The sequence below is a fragment of the Notamacropus eugenii genome (genome assembly GCF_028372415.1).
Source record: "Notamacropus eugenii isolate mMacEug1 chromosome 2 unlocalized genomic scaffold, mMacEug1.pri_v2 SUPER_2_unloc_1, whole genome shotgun sequence".
NCBI lineage: Eukaryota > Metazoa > Chordata > Mammalia > Diprotodontia > Macropodidae > Notamacropus > Notamacropus eugenii.
The window spans coordinates 942,965-966,617 of record NW_027325092.1 but is presented as its reverse complement, the minus strand read 5'-3'; the positions used below and the strand labels follow the sequence as shown (position 1 = coordinate 966,617).

General features: G+C 35.2%; 1 pseudogene; it reads right to left on the bottom strand.

Annotated features, from left to right (window-relative positions):
* Nucleotides 1-3,788: 3,788 nt before the first annotated feature.
* On the bottom strand, nt 3,789-5,406 carry LOC140516907 (alpha-aminoadipic semialdehyde dehydrogenase pseudogene; annotated as a pseudogene).
* Between the last annotated feature and the right edge of the window lie 18,247 nt (nt 5,407-23,653).

Genomic DNA, 23,653 nt, shown 5'->3' with positions numbered 1-23,653 from the left:
TACATGTCAGACCTATATAAGATTTTGCACTGTCTCAGGGACAGAGAGGGGAGGTAGAGAGGGAGGAATAAGGAGGGAGAGGAAAAAATATCTAAGACATATGGAAGTGATTGTTGAACACTAAAAACAAATAAGATAAATCAATTTAAAAAATAAAAATTAAGAAAATAAAGGAGAAAAGCAAATTACCAGTGTCAAAAAAGAAAAAGATGAGCTCACCTCCAATGAGGAAGAAATTTAAACAATAATTATAAATCACTTTGCCCAACTGTGTGCCCATATTAAATAAGATAAAATATGAAATATAAAATGCCTACATTAATAGAAGAGGAATCTGAATACTAAATAGCACCATCACAGAAAAAGAAATTGAACAAACCATCAATGAATTCTCTAGGAAAAAATCTCCAGGGCACGAATGATTCACAAATGGATTCTACCAAACATTTAAGGAACAATTAATTCTAATATTATGTAGATTATTTGGGAAAATTGGTGAAGGAGTCCTATCAAATTCTTTTGATGATACAAATACGGTTCTGATACCTAAACCAGGAAGAATCGAATCAGAGGAAGAAAATTATAGACCAGTTTCCTTAATGAATACAGATGCAAAAATTTAAATAAGATTTTAACAAAAAGAATACAACTCACCATGAGAATAATACATTGGGATCAGGAAGTATTTATTCCAGAAATGCAGACCTGGTTCAATTTTAGGAAAACTATCAGTTTTGATTGTTTCAACAACAAAACTAACAGAAACCATATGATTATCTCAATAGATGCAGAAAAACTTTTGACAAAATCCAACACCCTTTCAAATTGAAAATGATGGAGACTTTAGGAATAAATAGAGCCTACAATAAAATAATAAGTCGAATCTACCTAAAATCATCAGCAAGCGTTACATGTAATGGGGACAAGCTGAATGCATTTCCAATAAGATCTGGGGTGATACAAGGAGGTTTATCATTACCACTGTTATTCAGTATGATACTAGAAATATTAGCTTTAACCAGAAGAGATGAAAAAGAAAATGAAGGAATTAGGATAGGCACAGAAGAAAGTAAGTCATCCCTCTTTACCGATGATTTGATATATTTAGAGAAACCCAGAGAAACAAGTAAAAAATTACTTGAAATAAAAAACAACTTCCCACAGTTCCAGGTCACAAAGTAAACCCATATAAATCATCTGCATTTCTGTACATTACCAACAAAGCCCTACAACACAAGATGGAAAGAGAAATCACATTTAAAGCTATAGTAGACGCTACAGAATATCTGGGAGTCTATTCGGCAGCACAGACCCAGGGAGTATATGAGCACAACTACAAAATTTAAGGAACTTTTCGCACAAATAAAGTCAGATCTAAGTAATTGGACAAAACATCAGGTAATTGTAGGTAGGCTGAGCGAATATAATAAAAATGACAATTCTAACTAAATTAATTTACTTATTTATTGCCATACCAATCAAACTGCCACATAATTATTTTCTTTTTTAAAAAATTTTGATTTGTTTTCAGTGCTCAACAATCATTTCCATATAACTTAGATTTTTTCCTTCCCCCCCCTCCTTGAGACAGCATACAGTTTTGTATAGGTTCTACACATACATTCCTATTAAATACATTTTCATCTTAGCCTACTTGCACATAAGGATTAAAATGAATGGGAGAAATCATAAAAGAAAAACAAAACGCAATACAAAAGAAAATGATTCGCTACATTTTGTGATCGAATTTCATACTTCTTTCAAAAGTGCAAGGCATTTTGCCTTAAGAGACCATTGGGAATTTTTTAAGTTCTTGCATTGCAATGAAGTACAAAGTCTACCAGAAAAACTCCTGCACACTGTGGTTTTTGCTGGGTACAAAGTTCTCCTAGTTCTGCTCCTTTCACTCAGCATCAATTCTTTTAAGTCTCTCCAGGCCTCTCTGAAGTCTACATATTCATCATTTCTTATAGCATAATAGTATTCCATTGCATTCATATACCACAGTTTACTCAGTTATTCCACAATTAATGGGCATCCCCTTAATTTCCAGTTTTTGGCCACCACAAAGATAGCAGCTATAAATATTTTTGTACATGTGGGACCCTTTCCCATTTTTATGATCTCTTGGGGATACAATCTTAGAAGCAGTATTGCTGGGTCAAAGGGTATGTACATTTTTGTAGCCCTTTGAGCTTAGCTCCAAATTGCTCTCCAGAATGGTTGGATCAGCTCACAGCTCCACCAACAATAAAATAATGTTCCAACTCTCCCATATCTTCCCCAACCTTGATGATCATCCTATTTTGTGATATTAGTCAATCTAATAGGTGGGATGTGGTATCTCAGAGTTGTTTTGATTTGCATCTCTCTAGTCAACAGTGATTTAGAGCATTCTTTCTTTTTTTTAAAGCAATAAGAGGAAATATTTAATTATTTATTATTGCTGGGAAATTCATTCTAGAAAGAAAGTATTTTAAGTTCGTTATATGGCATTATCTTAGTGTCCCAAATTTTATCCTCCTCTTAAAAAAAAAAACAACTTGAAATTAGCACTGTACAAAAGAGGCCACAACAATTCATGTCATAAGGCATTTTAGAAACATAAGCAATAAATCTCATTGAGAAGTTATTGGTAAAAACAGCAATTAAAAATGTAAGCAACTTCAAACTCCAGTACAGATACCATCTGTATTTAGGCACAACGGTTTGAAAAATTACTGTACACTGCACAAAAAGTATGAGAGGCCAAACTTTAAACAAGAACTATACACAATTATTTAGAAAAATCATCTGAATGCTGCTTATTTTCATATAGGAAAAACTCTTAAATCCAACTTGATCAAGGTTACTTGACTAAGATGACCTGAAAATGTGCGTACCTGATTGAAATACAACATATTTATATTATCACGATATTTTTAGAACCTTTCACATAGCTATTGTTAGCATTTACATTTACACTCTAACCTATAGAAACTTATATTGGAATCTTTAATCACATGGAATCTCAAATTCGTTGCAATTATAAAAAGTGAAAAACCGGGTGATCAAAATAGATTTTCTTTACGAAATCCACAGAAGTTTTATGTCAGTGATACTCTGCACTAGATTGTAAACTTGGAGGGGAGGAATTATATGAGGGCTGTATTCTAGAAACTATATATTAGAAATCCACAGACCCACATGACTTCAAGACTAAATTGATGATCATTACAGTGATACTATCCTATATAAACCTCTAAATCTACATGTAGTAATATTTATTTCATATTATCAACAGTATCTATTACAATATTTCTAAAAACCCAAGCCACCATGTATAATCCTGATCAATATAATTGAGAAGACTTTCACCATCAATTTCTTGTTTGGAAGATTCTCTGATTAAAATGGTAAGTAAGTTTTCACTACAAGTGAGAGGAATGACTATAGAAATAGGCAGGTTAAAAAAATCTATTTTTTGTAAGGCTCCTATTATCAGAAATATGGTTATCATTTCTCCCTGTCCTGCAAATATTGTTCAAGTTTATTCACACTTGTTTTCTTTCCAAAGAAGGGATGAATTACTCAGATTTTCACTTTTCTTAGGCAAATGGAATGTATTGATTTTAAATCCAAAATTTGCTTTTAAAAAAGAAAATGGGAATGATGAGCAATTCCAATCCATCTTTCACTAAATAAATGCCTTCTGTTTCTTTTGCAACTTTATTTTCCACTTTCAAATAACAAGATTTGTTATCATCTTAAAAAGTTCAGTGTGGAGGTCATAGAAACCTAAAACATCATCACTGAACCTTGATTCTTTGTGCCAGAGGAAGGTCTTTACTGTAGTTGATGGTGCAAGTAGATCGTCTCATATATTGCTTCCATGAATCACTTCCCCATTCTCTGCCGCCACCAGTATGCTTCTCACCTCCAAATGCACCTCCAGTTTCAGCACGACTTGTCAGAATATTGGCATTTACAATGCCACAATCTGATCCTTTAGGCCCAAGCCATCGAAAGATTCTTCCCAAGTCCTTTAAGATACTACTTGAAAGACCTTGTTTTACTTCATTATTCCACGTCTAGACCTCCTTCATTCTTGAATTTTAAAACATAAAGGATAGGAGCAAATGTCTCTTTGTGCACAACGGACTCATCATGATCAAGACCAGTCACAACCGTTGGCTCTATGTAATTTCCAGGGCGATCTATAGTCTCCCCACCATCAACCACCATGCCACCCTGCTTTTTGGCATCTTCCACTGCACCAGGGAACATGTTTACTGCCTGTTTGGTGGGGAGGGGCCCATAGAGGACATTACAGTCCCATGGGTTTCCAATATGAATTTGGGCATATGCCTTTTTAAGCTTGTCTACAACTTCATCATGGATGCTTTCATGCAAAAACAATCGTCTAGCAGTTGTACATCTTTGGCCCGCTGTTCCCACAGCCACAAAAAGAGCCGAAAGAACAACTAAATTGAGGTCAGCATCTTCAGAAACAATAATAGCATTGTTTCCTCCAAGCTCTGACAAACTTCTCCCCAACCTCTCCTGTACCATGACTGACATCTGTCTTCCCACTTGGGTGCTTCCAATAAAGGACAGCAGATCTACCTGCTCATCTTTGGCCATTGCTGTGCTGATATCAGTGCCACCACATGTCGTGGAACAGATTGCACCAGGTAAATTGTTGTCTTCCAAAACTTTGGCAATTATCTTTGTGACAGCTACACTAGTGAGTGGAGTTGTTGGTGCTCCTTTCCAAAGGCAGACTTTCCCACAAATCAGAGCAATGGCATTATTCTGGCCATGCACAGCCACTGGGAAGTTGAATGCAGTGATAATTCCAGCTAAGCCCAAAGGGTTCCACTGTTCAATGAGGGCATGGCCAGGTCTTTCTGAAGGCAAAATGGGTCCTCCAATCATTCGTCATAAACCAACAGCATAGTAACAGATATCCACATACTCTTGAGCTTCTTCAACACCTTCCACGAAGATTTTTCCCATCTCCAAAGATACCAAGTTTCCTAAGATTTGGATCTTCTGTCGCAAGGCTTCCCCAATCTGTCTCACTATTTCTCCTCATTTAGGGGCTGGAGTATCTTCCCATATCTTCCCGGCTTCTTTGGTTTTCTTTAGTGTTTCTTCATAATCTACCAGACTGACCTGATGGACTCTTGCTATAAGTTCATTGTTAGCTGGGCAGTAGCTTGTAACAGCCTCTCCTCTTCCACCCCAGGTCCCATTATACACACCTTCATTTTCTTCTTTGAGTCCCTGATCTTTCAACCAGGAATACTGAGGCTGATGGATGAGCAAAAAAGACATGAGGGCAGCAGGTTTGTGGCAGTATCTTAAGATCTTCCTCTGTCCTAGAATGATTTTCCAAGAAAGAGAAAAGGTTAAGGGGAGCATAACGAACTAAATAAATCTGTAAGCCAAGGCAGCTGTTCAACAGAAGCCGCATTCTTTTCATATGACTATAGTTGGCATTTGATTTCTTCCTCTGAAAACTACCTGTTCATATCCTCTGACAGTTTATTAATTGGGGAATGACTTGTATTCTTGTACATTTGATTCAGTTCTCTATATATTTTAGAAATGAAGCCTTTATCACAGACACTAGTTGCAAAAATTCTTTTCCACTTTTCTGCTTCCCTCCTAATCTTGGTTGCATTCGGTTTGGTTGTGCAAAACTTTTCAATTTAATGTAATCATAATTATCCATTTTTCACTTCTTAATGTTTTCTACCTGTAGTTTAGTCAAAAAGTGTTCCCTTGTCCATCAATGTGATAAATGCACTATTCCTTGCTCACTTATTTATTTGTACTATAGATGTTTATACCTAGATCATGTACCCATTTGGACTTTATTCTTGAGTACGTTGTCAAGCATTAGTCTTTGCCTAGTTTCTGTCACACTGTTATCCAGTTTACCCAGGAATTTTTGTCGAACTGTGAATTCTTATTCCAGAAGCTGGGGTCCTGGGGTTTATCAAAAAGCAGATTGCTATATTCATTGGCTGCTGTGTCCTATTGGTCTACCTTTCTGTTTCTTAGCCAGTACCAAGAAGTTTTGATAATTGCTGCTTGTTAATACAATTTGAGATCTGGTAGAGCTAGGCCCTAGAATTTCTTTTCATTAGTTCCCTTGCTATTCTGGACTCTTTGTTCTTCCAGCTGAATTATGATATTTTTTTAGCTCTACAAAATAATTATCTGATGGGTTGATGGGTATGGCACTGAATAAATAAATTGATTTAGGTAGAATTGTCATTTTTATTATAGTGGCTCTGCTTACCCACAAACAACTGAAGTTTTTCCACTTACTTAGATGTGATTTCATTTGTGTGAAAAGTGTTGTAATTTTGTTCATATAGTGGCTCAGTTGGTTGCAGCAGGTAGACTCCCAAATATTTTATAGTATTTACAGTAGCTTTAAATGTGATTTCTCTTTCTATCTCTTGCTGTTGGACTTTGTTAGTAATATGTAGAAATGAAGATTTGTGTGGGTTTATTTTTTAACCTACAAATTTGCCAAAGATTTTTTTATTATTTTAGGTAATTTTTTACTTGATTCTCTGAAACTCTCTAAGTATATCATCATATCATCTGCAAAGAGTGATAACTTAGTTTCTTCTTTGCCTATTCTAATTCTTTTAATTTCTCTTTCTTCTCTTAATGTTGCAGCTTACGTTTCTAGTACAATATTGAATACTGGTGGTGATACTGTACATCCTGGCTTCACCTCTGATATAATTGAATGCATCTAGCTTATCCCCATTGCATATAATGCTTGCTAATGGTTTTAGGTAGATACTGCTTGTTATTTTATGGAAAGTTCCATTTATTCCTATGGTCTCCAGTGTTTTCAATAGGAATGGGTGTTGTGTTTTCTCAGGAGCTTTTTCTGCATCTATTGGGAGAATCGTGTGGTTTCTGTTAGTTTTGTTGTTGATACAATCGATAATGCTAATAATTTTCCTAATACTGGACCAGCCCTGCATTCCTGGTATAAATTCTACCCGATCACAATGTAGTACTCTCGTGATACGTTGCTGTATACTTTTAGCCAAATTCTTATTTAAAATTTTTGTGTCAATTTTCTTTAGAGATATTGGTCTATAATTTTCTTTCCCTGTTTTGTCTCTTCCTGGTTTAGGTATCAAAATTATATTTGTATCATAAAAATAATTTGGGAGGACTCCTTCCCCAGTTTTCCCAAATAATCAAAATAGTATTGGAATTAATAGTTCTTTAAATGTTTGATAAAATTCACTTGTGAATCCATCTGACCCTGGAGAGCTTTTCCTAGGAGTTCATTTATGACCTGTTCAATTTCTTTTGCTGAGAAGGGGTTGTTTAAGTATTCAACTTCTTCTTTTGTTAATCTGGGCAATTTATGTTTTTTTTAAAATAATCATCCATTTCATTTAGATTGTTGAATTTATTGGCACACAGGTGGTCAAAGTAATTTCCACTTATTGTTTTAATTTCCTCCTCATTGGAGGTGAGTTCATCATTTTCATTTTTGATATTGGTAATTTGGTTTTCTTCTTTACTTTTCTTAATCAAATTGGCCAAAAGGTTATCAATTTTATCGTATTTTTCATAAAACCAACTCCAAGTTTTATTTATTATTTCAATAGCTTCCTCAATTTCAGTTTCATTTGTCTTTCTGTTGTTTTTCACTATTTCTAATTTTGTATTTACTTGGGGATTTTCAATTTGTTCTTTTTCGAGTTTTTTCAGCTGCATGCCCAATTCATTGTTCTCTACTTTCTGTATTTTATTCATGTAGGCATTCAAAGATATAAAGCTTCATCTAAGAACTTCTTTTGCAGTATCCCATAAATTTGGTAGGTTGTCTTATTATGGCCATCCTCTTGAATGAAGTTGTTTATTGTTTCTATGATTTGTTGTTGAACCCAGTCATTCTTTAAGATTGGATGTTTTAGTTTCCAATTGAATTTTTCTCTATTTTTCCATGGGTTTTTATTACATGTAATCTTTATTGCATTATAATCTGAGAAAGGTGCATTCACTATTTCTGCCTTTCTGCACTGGATTATGAGGTTTTTATGCCCTAGTTCATTGTCAATTTTTGTATATGTGCCATGTACCTCTGAGAGAAAGATATATTCCCTTACATCACTATTGAGTTTTCTCCAGCAGATTTATCATATCTACCTTATCCAGAGTTCTATTCATCTCCTTGACTTCTTTACAGTTTATTGTGAAGTTAAATTTATCAAGTTCAGAGAGGGGGAGGTTGAGGTGCCCAGCTGGTATAGTTTTGCTATCTATTTCTTCCTGTAACTTCCTTAAATTCTCCTCTAGGGATTTGGATGCTATACCACTTGGAGCACATATGTTTAGTAATGATATTGCTTTATTGTCTATGGTTCCTTTTAGTAAGATACAGATTCTTTCCTTATCTCTTTTGATTAGATTAATTTTGCTATCCTTCTCCATTTTATGAGAGAGTTCATCCCATTTGCATTCTCAGTTATTATTATCTGTCTCTTTCCCTCCATCCTCTTTCCAACATTTTGTGCTTTTAGTTCTCCCTTTCCTGTTCCCCTCCAAAATGGAGTTTTAATTTTTGACCACTACCTCCCTCAGTCTTCCCTTCCTTCTCTCAGCCCCCTTCCTATTTACTCCTCTTTACCCTTACTACTTATTTCCTACCTTTTAGCCTCCCCTCCCCTTTCTTTCCCCCTTCCCTTTCTACTGCCTATAGAGCTAGTTAGATTTATATACTTAATTAACTTTGTTGTTCCTTCCTTGAACCAATCAGATGAGAGTACCTCTCAAACAATGGTCATCTCCCTGCCCTCTTTCCCTCTACTCTATTATAATTTTGTTCCTCTTCCTTTCATGTAATTTACCATTTTCTGTGTCCTCCTTTTCACTTCTTCTGTTACAATCCCTTTGCAACCTTAAATCACATTTTTATCATCATATCATTTCTTTTATTCCTACTCCCACTTTCTATGTATATCCCTTTTATATTTCATAATAAATGTACAGTTCTCAAGATTAACAAGTATCATCTTCCCTTATAGGGATGTAAACAGTTTGCCCTTATTGAGTAACAAGTTTTGTGTTTTTCTCCATTTACTTTTTTTTTTTTTTTGCCTCTCTTGAGACTTATGATGGATGATTAAATTTTCTATTGGGATCTGACTTTTTTATCAGGAAGGTCTGGAAATCCCTTATTTCATTGAATGTCCATCTCTTTGACTCAAATATTATGCTCACCTTTGCTGGGTAATTGATCCTTGGTTGTTTTCCCAGCTCCTTTCCCTTACAGAATATCATATTCCAATTCCTTCCCTCTTTTAATGTAGAACCTGCAAGGTCTTGTGTGATGTTGACTGTAGCTCATCGATATTTGAATTGTTTCTTTCTGGCTGCCTGTAGTATTTTCTCCTTCACTTGGTAGTTCTGGGATTTAATAATGATATACCTTGGTGTTTTTTTGGGGGGGATCCTTTTTGGGAGGTGAACAGTGGATTCTTTCGATGACTATTTTGCCCTCTTGATATAGAACTTTTGGGCAGTTTTCCTTGTTGATTTCTTGGAAGATATTGTCCAGGTTCTTTTGTTCATCATGGCTTTCGGGTAGGCCAATAATTTTCAGATTTCCTCTCATGGATCTATTTTCCAGGTCAGTTGTTTTTCCAGTTAGTTAATCTATATTTTCTTCCATCTTTTCATTCTTTAGATTTTGTTTGACTGATTCTTGATGTCTCATAGAGTCATTAGTTTCTACTTTCCCAATTCTAATTTTTATCCAGTTGTTTTCTTCAGTTAACTTTTGTATCTCCTTTCCCATCTCTCCAATTATTCCTTTTAAGGATTTGTTTTCTCTGGTTACATTTTGTACTTCTTTTTCCATTTTTCCAATTTTTCTTTTTAAGGAGCTATTTTCTTCAGTGAATTCTTTTTTTATATTTTTAAAATCATTAGTCAGTTTTTCTTCTATTTCTCTAACTTGGCTTTTAAAATATTTCTTCAACTCTTCAGCTTTTCCCAGCTCTTTGTGCTTGCAACCAGCTCATAGTGTCTTCTGAAGTTTCAGATGAGAGTACAGTCTCAGTACTGACCTCTTTGTTATTCCTGTTTTGGTCCTTGTCCCCATAGAAAGTTTCTATGGTCTTTTCTTTCCTGCTTTGCTTCTTCCTCATGATTATGTAGTTTTGTTTGTTGTGGCTTCTGGTTCTTTCAGCTAGAAACTAAAGATCCTGGTCCTGATCTTGTTGGTGTTAGAAAGCAGAGACCAGGTTAAGTCTTTTTGTATTTCACCAGAATTGCCCTGGAGCTAGCTTAAATGTGGAGGAGATGTGGTCTGGCCAGGGTAGGTCTCCTCAGCTGAGCTAGAGCAAAGTCAGGCTCAGTGGTTGGTGATCTCAGCTGCCCTAGTGTCTTCCTGTTTCCCCTGAGTGCTGAGGCATGTCTCAGGTTCTGGTGTTGGTGGTTGCAAGACTCTGCCCCCCTGAGGCTCAAGATTCCCTCCAGGATCACTGAGGTGGGGCTGTCTGGGACAGTTGAAGTCCTGCACTACTCCCATTTTGCCACAGCAGAGGGGAATCCTCCTTAGTAATTTTCCTAGCCTCACGTGCTATGCGACGGCTTGCCACTTCTACTGTTTCCACTTCTTCGGGATTTTTCTGGGGAAATGTTTTACGGTTCTTTCAAGGTCAACAAGGGGAGGAGAAGAGAGCATTTACTGATCGTTCCACCATTTTGGCTCCCAGAATTTTAAGTAGCATGTCAATATTTTGCAGAGCTAGAAAAAATAATATCAAAATTCATCTTGAAGAACAAAACAACCAGAATATCAAGGTAACTAATGAAAAGTAATGCTAGGGAAGGTGGTCAAGTTAAACCAGATCTCAAAATTCCATTGCAAAACAGCAATAATCAAAGCCACTTGATATTGGCTAAGAAATAGAAGGGAATAACAGTCGAATAGATTAGGTACTCAAGATATAATAGTTAAAGACTATAAAAATCTGCTGCTTGATAAACCCACGGACCTCAGTTTCTCTGAGAAGAACTCAGTGTTCAACAAAAAATGCTGGGAAAACTGGATAAGCATGTGGTGGATACCGAACGTAGACCAATGCCTGGTATCGTACACAAGAACAAAAATCCAAATGGACACATAGACTAGGTATGGAGATTGGTAGCATAAACAAATTAAGGGAGCAAAGAATAGTGTATTTTTCACATTTATGAAGACTGGAGAAATTTTTGATCAAAGAAGAGATAGAGAACATCATGAAATGCAAAATGGATAGTTTTGATTACATTAAATTGTAAGGTTCTAACACAAATCCGATGCAATCAAGATTTGGAGGGGAGCAGAAAACTGGGAAAGAACTTTTGCACCTAGTGTCTGTGACAAAGGTTTCATTTCTAAAATATATAGAGGACTGAATCAAATGTACAGGAATTCAAATTCTTCCCCAATTGATAAATGGTCAAAGGATATGAACAGGGAGTATTCAGAGGAAGAGATTAAAGTTATCTGTAGTGAAATGAAAAATTGCTCTCAACCACTAATGATTACAGAGATGCAAATCAAATCAACTCTTATATGTGTTAATGCATCTCACCTATTAGATTGGTTAACATGATAAAACAGGAAGATGATAAATGTTGGGCAAGATGTGGTAGAATTGAAAAGCTAGTTCATTGTTGGTGGAGCTGTGAGCTTATTCAACCATTCTGGAGCAATATCTCTTCTAGCTCTATTACTCAGAGGTCATAAAATTGGGGAAAGGACCTACATGTACAAAATTATTTATAGTAGTTCTCTTTGTGATGAACAAGAACCAGAATTCGAGGGGATGCCCATCAATTGTGGAATGGCTGAACAAGGTGTGGTTTATGAAGGCAATGGAATACTATTGTGCTATATGAAAAGATGAACAGGGAGACTTCAGAAAGTCCTGGAAAGATTTATATGATCTCATGCTGAGTGAAACTAGTAGAACCAGGAGAATATTATACACAATAATAGTCGCAATGTGTGAGCCCAGGGAACTAAATGCAGGGAATTAAATGCAGGGAACTAAAACATTTCCAAAGGTCTGTAGATCCAAAATATCACCCACATCTAAAGAACTATGAAATTAGAATGCAGAATGAAGCAGACCATTTTCTCTTGTGTTATATTTCGTTTTGGTTTTGTTTTCTCATGGTTTTCCCCAGTTCCTTTAGTTCTCTATGCAACATGACTAATGTGAAAATGTGTTCAATAAGAATGTTTGTGTAGAAGTCAGATGAGATTGCATGACATTTCAGGCACGGAGGAATGAGGCAGAGGGAGAAATTTTAAAGTTTATGGAAGTGGTTATTTAAAACCAAAAACAAATTCATAATAATAATAAAGAAATAACTTTGTAGTTCATGCAGTAGAAATTTCCTCATGCAGATTTTAGAGTAATTGCTTATCTCCTATCACAGGCCAACCCAACCTCGTTACCTGATTATCTCTAGGAATTGATTTTGGTATTTATCTTCCCTTTCCCTACATATTTTTTTCTCTCCTTAGAGATCTCTATCACCAGATATTGTTCTGTCTCTCTCTTCATCTTCTGTTTCCTCAGTGGTTTCCAAAACAACTTCCCCTAAAACTATTATAACATTTGCCTACATCAGTTTTGTGTTATTTTTTTAACTCCAAAACTTTCATATCTCTTACTCTTCTTAGGGAGGCTTAGATGGCTCCTATAAAGATAGGACTGTGGCATTACATGCTGTGTGTATGAAGGGATAAATGACTCTAGATTGTTAGGAAGACTTCTGAGAAAATCCAAAAGTAAAAGAGAAATGGAGCATAATACAAGAGAACTTACACTTTTTTTATTTTTAAAAGTTTATTTTGGTTTTTAACATTTTTTTTAAATTTTCAGTTATAAATTCTCTTCCACCCACCTGTCCCTTCCCAGACGTCAAATCGTACAAAACATTTCCCTATTAGTCATATCACAAAAAAAGCAAAAAATGAATTAAATGATAAAGTTTAACTTCCAGTAACACTCAGTTCATCAGTTCTCTCTCTAGAGATGCATGGCATCGTTTTTATCATGAGTCTTTTGGAATTGCCTTCGATCTTTATGTTGATCAGAGTAGATAAGACTTTCACAGTTGATTGTCATTAGAATATTGTTACAATACACAAACGATCTCCCAGTTCTCACTTCACTTTGAAAGATTCATGTACATCTTGCCATGTCAGCCATAGAACAGCTATTTATTTCCTTTATGCAATGAGAAATTGTAAACACAGAAAACTCACAAGAGTTCTTTGACAGAATATCTTAAAGAAGCCTCAGGAAAAAAAAAAAACAAACCTTACAACCCTAGTTTATTCTTGGGAGTGGGGGCTGATAATTAAAAAACATCAGCACATAATGGAGTTTAAAATTGATGCATAGGTACTTTGAACTTCATCTGGGCTCTGCGTGGTTCAAACATTTCTCAGATCGTCTTATTTTCTAGCAAGCCAACTCAGAGTCTGAGTTCCTCAGTGTGCATGCTACCGAATGTAGAAATTCCTCTTACACCACTGGACTCTGCCCAAGGAACGCAGGATTGTTAGACCTCTTGAACTCATAGGGTTGCTTCCAAGATTAGACACATGTATCTTGTGGTTACTGTTTGATAACTTACGCTCAGGAAAGAAATTAAATTAAGGTGACAGACTGTCACCAAGCCCATGCTTAGGTCCACAAAGTTCACAAATGCTTCAGCTGCCATGTTCTTACAATCCTTCATTTCTGTCAAAGTGTCCTGACACTAGTCCATCTTCTTCCCTTCAGAAAAAAGGATCTAATATTCCCGCTCTGTTTTAAAATATGGAAAGAGAAGAGAGGCAGGCAGTGGAGATTCCCTGTTGTTGTTTTTTGTAAGTTTGACTTAATCAGCAGTCCTTCCTGCTCAGATGTCAAGTACTGGAATGTTTCATCATCCCAAAGCATTCTACTCAACTTTGATATGTTTTTCCAGACGTGATCAGGGTACAGACCAGTCAAAGCTTGTTCCTTTTATTTTTCTGAGATTAGGTTATTTAAATTCTACGTTTCTCTTACTGTTGACATATAAAGCACTTATATATTTTGTATTTTCCTCAGTATCCATTTGTTTAACTTAAGTTAGAAGTATCATCATATAATTGGTCAATACAATTTATTCAGTGTTTTTTCTTTCATTTATATTAATTTCTTCTTTGATTTTCAGAATATCTATTTTTATGCTTATTTGAGTTTATTTTGTTGTTTTTCTAGAAAAAAATTTAGTTGAACTCTTAATTAATCCGTTTTTTCCCTGACAGACTGCTTTTGTTATAATTCAGTCATTTTAATTGCGTCTGATTTTTTGTGACTCCATTAGAGATTTTTTTTTTTTGGACAGAGATACTTGGGTGATTCACCATTTCCTTCTCTAGCTCATTTTCCAGAGGAGAAAGCTGAAGCAAACAGGATTAAGCGATTTACCAAGAATCTCACAGCTAGTAAGTGTCTAGGGATGCTCATTTGCTTTTTGTGGCTCAGAGTGAGTGTAAATAGTAATTGTTTCTCTTCTGGTCAGAAACGCTGAGTGTCTTCCCCCCTCAGATTGATTTTATTTTAATGAAAGAAAACATTTCTTGAATTCCTATTCTTACTAAGTTCCAAGTGTTATGGTCAGTATTGGAGATGGATGACAACTACAGAAAGACAGCTTATGGTCAAGTTCACATTTGGGGTGGGTGGATTGGGAAAGACTACATATTAGAGAGTTCAGTTGCTGGATAAATGAAAAGATTTTTAAAACTTCTAAGTCCTAAAAGTTGTAAAAATGCACCAAAGAGGCAGATTGCATGTCCCAGAAAGTCATATTTAGATTGTAAGAAGATCAGATGAAAATGGGATGCTGTAGAACATACAAGGAGTGTAAATTTTAAAGCCTGAAAGTCCTTCGAAAGTAGTGGAAGGGTTGATGGCAAGGTTTGTTTCACAGACCATTTTACCTGAAGGAAAAGTTGGTGACTCCCATTACCCCAAATCATGTGATCAGTCAAGCAGTTTGGATTGGTTTTTAGGTGTTCTGGGGCATGAGTTGAGCAAGTCAGAGTTCATCTGGATCTAATATAGGTGAGGATATTTGTATTTTTCTTATTAGTAGTACACATGAACAATTTTACAGTTGTTTATGATATATTTATAGTACAGTATGTAGTATCTTGTTCAAGTTATTGAAGGAAAACTAAAATAGTACATAAAAAATCAAGAAAGCATGTCAGGAAAATGACAAAAGATAGCTATGGAATATAACTACAACACAAGAGGGAGGGGTAAGAGTAAACAGATTGAACTGGAGACTATATTGCAGGGTTAAAGAGACTGACTTTAAATGTCACCATCTGCAAGTATTGAATGAGTCTTCTCGCTTATTTCTAGTTACTTCTCTAGCTAATCCTTGTACCTCAGCATTGCCTTCAACTTTTGAATGAGCAGGTACATACTTATACTCGACATTCATGTCCTGAGTCATATTATCTACCTTAGTGAACTGGTCTCTGTGGCCAACATCTTTATTTTTACTTGTCTTCAACCATTTTATTTCCAGTTGTCAATTCATTCATTCATACCTTTGCTGATAAGTTGGCTAACTGCGTACACAATAAATCTGTCCTTATTTTGAGCCTTTTCTTGCTCAATCCCTTTGTTGACCGCTTCTAATGATTCTCTTAAATTTGTCTGTCATCAAGAACGTGTACCTCTGTCCCCAGGAGATACCACCTTGCATGCCTTTTCTTCCACCATATTTTAGGTACCTTTGACATACACAGTGCTAGTGTCTGACGTCTGGTGAGGTTGCTCTTACTGACTTTCAAAACCTCAAGTCTGTCAGTCATTGTCAAAACTCCCTGGACTGTGTTTCCAACTTATCTCCAATTTTTCCAAAGGTTTGGTGAAAACAAATGGGTCTGACCTTCAGAGATTGTCAGATTGATTCTTTTAAGAAGCAAAATAGGCCTCAATTTTTTTTCCTATTCTTTAATCACAGAGTGGTTGTTACCTCAGACCATCGTGAGACCTTACACAGACCTTAGTTTAAAAAGGTTAAAGTCTCCCACAGTATGCAGGGCAATTGCCAGTAGAGCTGACCTATATCTTGACACTGGACTTTGAAGAAGAGAATGAGGGTGATGACTTTGCACAGTCCTGCCCCATTTAACACAATTCACTTGAAAGTTGTCTCCCTGATGATTTCATTGGTCCTCTTTGAGAATGAAGGAAAAAAAAAAACGACTACTGTCTGGGACGGAATTTGTACTGGAGTCTTCTTGCCTCAAAGCCCAGTGCTCTATCCATTATACTATCTAGCTATTTGGGGACTACTTTGACTGAATTCTAATAATCTTGCTATATCACGTTATGGTCAATTTTTAAGAAAAATCTGTTCTTTCTATGATTCTTTCTTTAATTTCCCAATTTCTTTTTGGAAATAGTATTTTTCAATTATATGTAAAGATAATTTTAAACACCCATTTTTATAAGATTTTGAGTACCAAATTTTTCTTCCTCCCTTCCCTCCCCAAGATAGTAAGCAATCTAATATAGGTTGTAGAAATGCAATGATCTGCCAATTCTTTAGGATGAAGCTAATTAATCTACATTTATGTTTGAGCCCTTTATTCAAATGTCCTTTATTAACTAAATTTAAGTATATTGTAGTCCATAATGCATATGTTTAACATTTCTACTTGTCTGTGTTTCTTGAAGATATTTTATACCTTGGTATTGGTCAGTTTTTGTAAAAATTCTATGCGCAACTAAATAATTCTGATCCTCCTTTATATTCCTATTCAGTAAATTAAAATGATCTATTTTGTATCTTACCATTTCTAAAATTTTATTCCGGTCTTTATTTATTTCTTGTTTAATGTATTTGTTCTCTTTATTAAGATCTAAAAGTGGTATATAACGAAACTCATTTATTATGGTTTTCATAGTGTTTCATTGCTGATCATTCTCTCATCACAGGAACTTCACACCATTTACCTTGCTTACATCTGTTTGGGATAGGTTCCTGGCTTTCTAGAGAATGTGTAGAATCAGGCTTCATGAACTCTCTCCACTCACCTAAATTTCACAGAATTTTCTTTACCTGTCTTGGCCTGAGAGAGCTTCTTGGCCTCACAGAACAGCCATGAGCACTTGAATTCTAGGCACTCTTGTTGACCATCTATAACTTCAGAGAAGCTGCTTCCCCTTAGTCCACAGGTAATACCCCATTTTCTATCACTTTCCAGTTACTAAAGAGTCCTTGAGACTACTCAGCCCCCAAGTTGAACCTCTAAGGACAATGTTAACCTACTTGAACTCATTCCTTAACTCAGTGTTTAACCTTCTTCTCTAATAGATGATTGGTTAGATCCCTATTTTATTTCAGTCAGTATTAATTAGTTTTTTGTAATTCCATAGCAGCAGTGATTATAAGCATATATAAGTGTATATACACTTATAAGTATTATAAGTATATATAAGGTGCCAGGGCTATGAATGGCACATTGTAAGTTCACTTGCCTAATCATACAGTGCTGACTAGAGAAACTCCACTCTTGTTTTTGTCTTGTTATGATAAGCAAGACCAGCAAGGCAGAGGTGACTCAATTACATGGAAAGTGTTCCGCCTACTTTTTTTGGCCCCTTCATCCCTTGTCACCCCTGTATTGCCCAACATGGGGAGACAACCATGAACAGTTAGCCAATGAGTGACCTTGGTTGTTGGCCTGTGGTCTGCTTCTCTAGTAGCCCATCAACCCAAAAAATGTTTTGACATAAATATCAATTCAGCCCACAGTTCTCTTCATTGTCTTGATAGGACCTCCTAAAAGGTCAATATAAGTCTATCAAAGTTTCTTCACAAGCCCATTTGTCAACCAATGAAATTCTATATTTTCTGTAGACCCACCTGAATGATCAAGGGCAAGGTCTATCAATCAACAATATTTTGTGTTTTTAGTTTGCTTTATCTGTATTGGATATCAAGCACTTTAAAACTAAGGTACTGGAGGAAGGGAGCACCACAGATTGTAAGGAAGATCTGAGGTCCACTTCATTAGAGGGGGTCATGGACCCTTTAATAAAGTTCTATTGGGTCAAAGCTCCTCCTTAGTTTCTTTTATTGTTGATTGGAAAATAGGAACACTGTACTCCCATGTGATCATTTATTCTCCTTCAAACCAATTCTAAATTCAGGTCTATGCCTGATCAAATATGATTCTTGTTCCTTCTCTACCCCCCACTGAATGAATTTTCCATTCCTCTCAATCACCCTCAAGTTCCCCACCAACATCTCACTCTAAATTTCCATGTCTTTGCACTATGATCCCTACTATTCCTAAATCCATAGTTAATAAAACAGTTTTCATATTATTTTTTTCCTTTCCCCATATTTCTATCTTTTTGCACTCTCTTGTAATGACAGTTTTAATGACACCCTAATGCATTTGTGAACATTTCAATCTCTAAGAAGTTTTCTTTTTTCCTCACACTAAGCCTAACTTTGGTTCTTCATAATTTCCCTTTGATACTAATATTTCTGCTTTCTAGAGCCAGAATAAATATAATCCCTTTTCCAAATAATAGACCTGCAGATACTTGAAGACAGCTATCATTTCTGCCACTAATCTTGTTTCCTAAGGCTAGACCTAACTAGCTCCTTCAAGAGATTCTCATGTCTTACATTTAAGTCTCTTCTCTGTCCTGAATACCATCCTCTACAGCTAATCAGTATCCTAAATTTTATTGCTTATAACCGATCAAAATTGTTTAGACAAAGTCTGATGAGAGTGCAGTGGAACTATCCTATCATAAGTCCCAAAAGCTGTGACCTTCTTAATTCAGCCAAAGATCACATTAGAGTTTTGGGGTTTTGTTTTTGTTTTTTGGTTTTGTTTTGTTTTGTTTTTCTTTTTTTGGCTGACACATCACACTGATGACTCACATTAAGTTTGGAGCCCACTAAATCCCAATTCCAGATATTTTTTCAGAAAAGCTACTATTCCTGTATTTTTACCCCATCTTATACTTGTGAAATTGATTTTTTGTGATCAAGTTTTAAGCAATATTTTATATTTCTCCCTACTTTTTCCTTTGTCTCTCTTGAGCATTCTTTGGCTTCTATTCCTTTTTTATATTCCTTATATATCTTATATGTTATTTCTCATAAAATTCAGAAATAGAATAATGACCAGTATCTAGGTCAGGAGTTTGCTTTTTTCAAGTTAATTACACTTTCATCCCAATTTTTCCAAATTTCTTCTCCCCAAATTCACCCTATGGCCCACTTCCCTGGTTCAAACTGCTCAATGTCCTCTATCCCATTTGCTTCTTCTTATACAACACGAGTACTTCTCTCTTCTGCTCCTTCTCTGACAACCTTCTTTCATGAAGTCTGAAATAGAAAACAAGAGGGTAGAAAAAAAGTTTGTTAATTGACAACAGATTAACGGGTGTTGCAGTTATTTTGGATGAATCCAATTTCAATTGATTAATAATTTAGGCAGTCAGGATTCTGGGAAGCTGGTGGATTTTGGCAGGAAATTACCAGGAGGGCCTGGTAATTCCCACAAATATTTCATACTAACACCTCAAAGTCAATGTTGCATAGCAGAAATAACTGAAAGTCAGGTTAAAGCAGTTGTCCACCTAAAACAAGTTGGGAGGACATTTGAAAAGACATGACGTGCCAGAGTGGTGGTCTGGCCTGAGGGGAGAGCAGATATCACTGAAGTGACAACCAACAAGCCTTAGGGACAGCACCATACTCCGAGTTGGTAGTGAGCATGAAAGACACTTAAAGGAAAAAATGGCAAGGAATAGTTAGGCCATGTCAGGCAATCCTACTATTTTGTCCTATTATTGGTAGATGAGGGAATGCTATGAATATAGTTTACTTAGGTTGTTTCCCCCAAAATGTTACTGACTAGTATGTTACACAGTTGTCGGGGAGAAGATGGAAATATGTAAACTACATTAAAATATTATACTGATACATAGTGACCTTTGACCGATGGACTTCTAAATAGTTAATGCATTTTATAGTTATTTTAAATGAGCTTGCCTTTGTAATATTGACTTTTTAATTTTGTTATTTTATATTATTGCTACTGCTATTATGTAAATGATGATTTTAATGAGTTTCTTTCTTAATTCGTACTGTTGCTAAAGTTGTGCATTGACTCTAATAGATTTTCTTTTCATTGATTCCCATCAATATTATAAGTGAAACATCATGTCTTGAGTGAAGAGGGATAGATTTTTTTTCCTCTTTGGCTATATATATTCTTTAGTGTTTCTCTTCTCTTATAGTAAGTGATACTAGTTCTAGAACAATATTTAAGATTAGTAAACAAGGCAGATGCCATTGATTTAATCTGTTATTTAACTGTTTTCCCATTGCTTACAGTGTTTGCTCTGGGTTTTAGATCAATCATTTATATAAACTTTTAAAAGGTCTCTCTTTTATGATTTTAAGACTCTAAAAAATTGTATAATTGGGTGCTGTAATTTGTAAAAAAAAAAATTGTCTTTAGAGAGTTAATCATGTGATTTGGATGTTTTCCTTTATCCTTATTAAAAATAGCCGTAACAATAATAATACATTGAAACTTTCCTGGAAGTTGAACCATTCTTGTATCCCTAATATAAATATCATTTGTTTATAATATTTTTTGGATTTATGGTTGAAATTTTTGGGCCATTTTATTTGAAAGATTTAACTTTAAATGGATTAATGATACTTATCTATAATTCTCTTTCTTTTCTTTCTTTTCCTTTTTACTTTTTTTCTTTCTTAATTTGTATATTAGGAATGCATTTGGCTCAGAAAAAGAATTTAGTTAAAAGCTTCACTTTTCAATATTGTGAGAACAATTTTGTAGTACAAATATTGATTTTTTTTTTGCTGTGATAAACGTCATTTAAATCCATCAGTAAGAGGATATATCCTTTTATCCTCACTTTAGTATTCCCTGAGCAGAGATTTCTAATACATTTTCTGAGACTGTGTTATTTAAAACCTCTCTTTCTTTTTTCTAAGTATAGTTGCCATATAACTGTACAGAGCAAATTCTCGATTTTTTTTTTGCTTCTCTTTTAAGTGTAATTTCTCCTTCTTTCTTTTTTTATTTGATTTTCCGCCCTCTTTTAAGCAGATTGGTAAATTAGAGTCCTATCAATTTTGCTAGGTTTTTTCAAATCACCAGCTTAAACTTTTCTTTGTTGCTTTTTGAATAATTTTTTCCATTTTATTTTATTTTATTTTGCTTGATTTTCAAGATTTCTTTTTTATTCTTTTTAAAATTTTATTTGTTTTTAAAATTTCTTTTTGCTTTTCTTTTTATCGAGGAAGAGACTCCCTCCGGGGGTGTGGAATGGGCAGCCTTAAGGCCATATGTGACCTCTAGGTTTTGGATGCAGCCTTTAGACTGAGTTCAAGTTTTACAGAACAAATTATTGTATTTTTAAAAATTAATTTATTTTTAGTTTTCAGTGTTCACTTCCACAAGATTTTGAGTTCCAAATCTTCTCCCCATCTCTCGTTTCTACTCCCCTCAAAATATTCCTCATTTTGATTATCCCTTCAGTCAATCTGCCCTCCCTTCTATCTTATCCCCACCTTCATCTTATCCCCTTTCCCTCTATTTTCCTGTAGGGCAAGATAGATTTCAATACCCCATTGTCTGTATGTGTTACTTCCAACTTGCAGGTAAAATCAAAATTGAACATTTGTTTTTAAAACTTTGAGCTCCAACTTCTCTCCTATGCTCCCTCCCCACCCTCCTCCATTGAGAAGGCAAGTAATTTGATATAGGTTACACATGCGTATTCTTGCAAAACACTTCTGTAACAGTCATGTCATGAAAGACTAACTGTATTTCCTTCCAACCTATTCTGTCCCACATTTGTTCTATTCTCTTTTTTGAACCTGTCCCTCCTCAAAACTGTTTAACTTCTCATTTAGCCCTCCTTTCATTTGTCATTCCTTCAATTACCCCCCTCAACTCCCGCTTAACCCTTCCCCTCCTACTTTCTCATAGTATAAGATAGATTTTCATACCAAATTGTGTATGCATGTTATTCCCTCCTTAAGCCAAATGAGATGAGAGTAAGGCTAAGTCTTTCCTTTTCACCCCCTTCCCCCCATTGAAAAAGCTTTTTCTTGCCTCCTTTATGTGAGAGATAATTTACTCAATTCTATTTCTCCGTTTCTTCTCCTCCCAATATATTTCTCCCTCAACCCTGAAAACCTTGAAAAGCAAGTCAACAGCTTGCTAAAGGAGACCCAAAAGATGTTGAAGAAATTAACACCTTAAAAAGTAGACTAACTCAAATGGCAAAAGAGGCCCAAAAAGCCAACGAGAAGAAGAATGCTTTAAAAAGCAGAATTAGCCAAATGGAAAAGGAGGTTCATAAGCTCAATGAAGAAAGTAGTTCTTTAAAAATTAGAATGGAGCAGATGGAAGCTAATTACTTTATAAGAAGCTAAGAAATTACAAAACAAAAACAAAAGAATGAAAAAATAGAACATAATGTGAAATATATGGTTGGAAAAAACAACTGACTTGGAAAATAGATCCAGGACAGACAATACAAAAATTATGGGGCTACCTGAAAGCCATAATCAAAAAAAGAGCCTAGAAACCAACTTTGATGAAATTATCAAGGAAAACTGCCCTGATATTCTAGAACCAGAGGTTAAAATAAATATTGAAAGACTCCACTGATCACCTCCTGAAAGAGGTCCAAAAAGAGAAACTCCTTGGAATATTGTAGTCAAATTCCAGAATTCCCAGATGAAGGAGAAAATATTGCAAGCAGCTAGAAAGAAACAATTCGAGTGTTGTGAAAATAAAATCAGGATAAGAATCTCAGGGTAGTTTTCCTTGATAATTTCTTGAAAAATGATTTCTCAGCTCTTTTTTATCATGGTTTTCAGGGAGTCCAAAATTTTTTTAATTGTCTCTCCTAGATCTATTTTTTTGGTCAATTGTTTCTCCTGTGAGATCCTTCACATTATCTGCTATTTTTTTCTTCCTTTGGTTTTGCTTTGTAATTTCTTGATTTTTGATAAAGTCATCAGCTTCTTTAAGCTTTATTCTAATCTTTAAGGAATTATCTCCTTCAGTGAGATTTTGAACTCCCTATTCCATTTGGCTAGTCCTGCTGTTTAAGGCATTCTTCTCCTCATTTAGCTTTTTGGACTTCTTCTGCCCTTTATATTAGTCTATTTTTAAGGTGTCATTTTCTTCAGCATTTTTTTTCATTCTCTTTTAGCAAATTATTGACTTGTTTTGCATCGTTTTCTTACATTACTCTCATTTCTCTTCCCAATTTTTCCTCTACTTTTCTTACTTGATTTCAAAATTCTTTTGGAGCTCTTCCACAGCCTGTGGCAAATTTGTATTTTCTTGGAGGCTTTTGATGAAGGAGCTTTGACTTTGTTGTCTTCATCACTTTATATATTTTGGTTTTCCTTATCAGCAAAGGAAGATTCTATTGTCAGATTCTTTTCCTGGCTTTTTCTCATTTCCCCAGCCATCTACTTGATTTTTGAGATATTTATCAATATAGTCCTCTGCTTCCAGTGG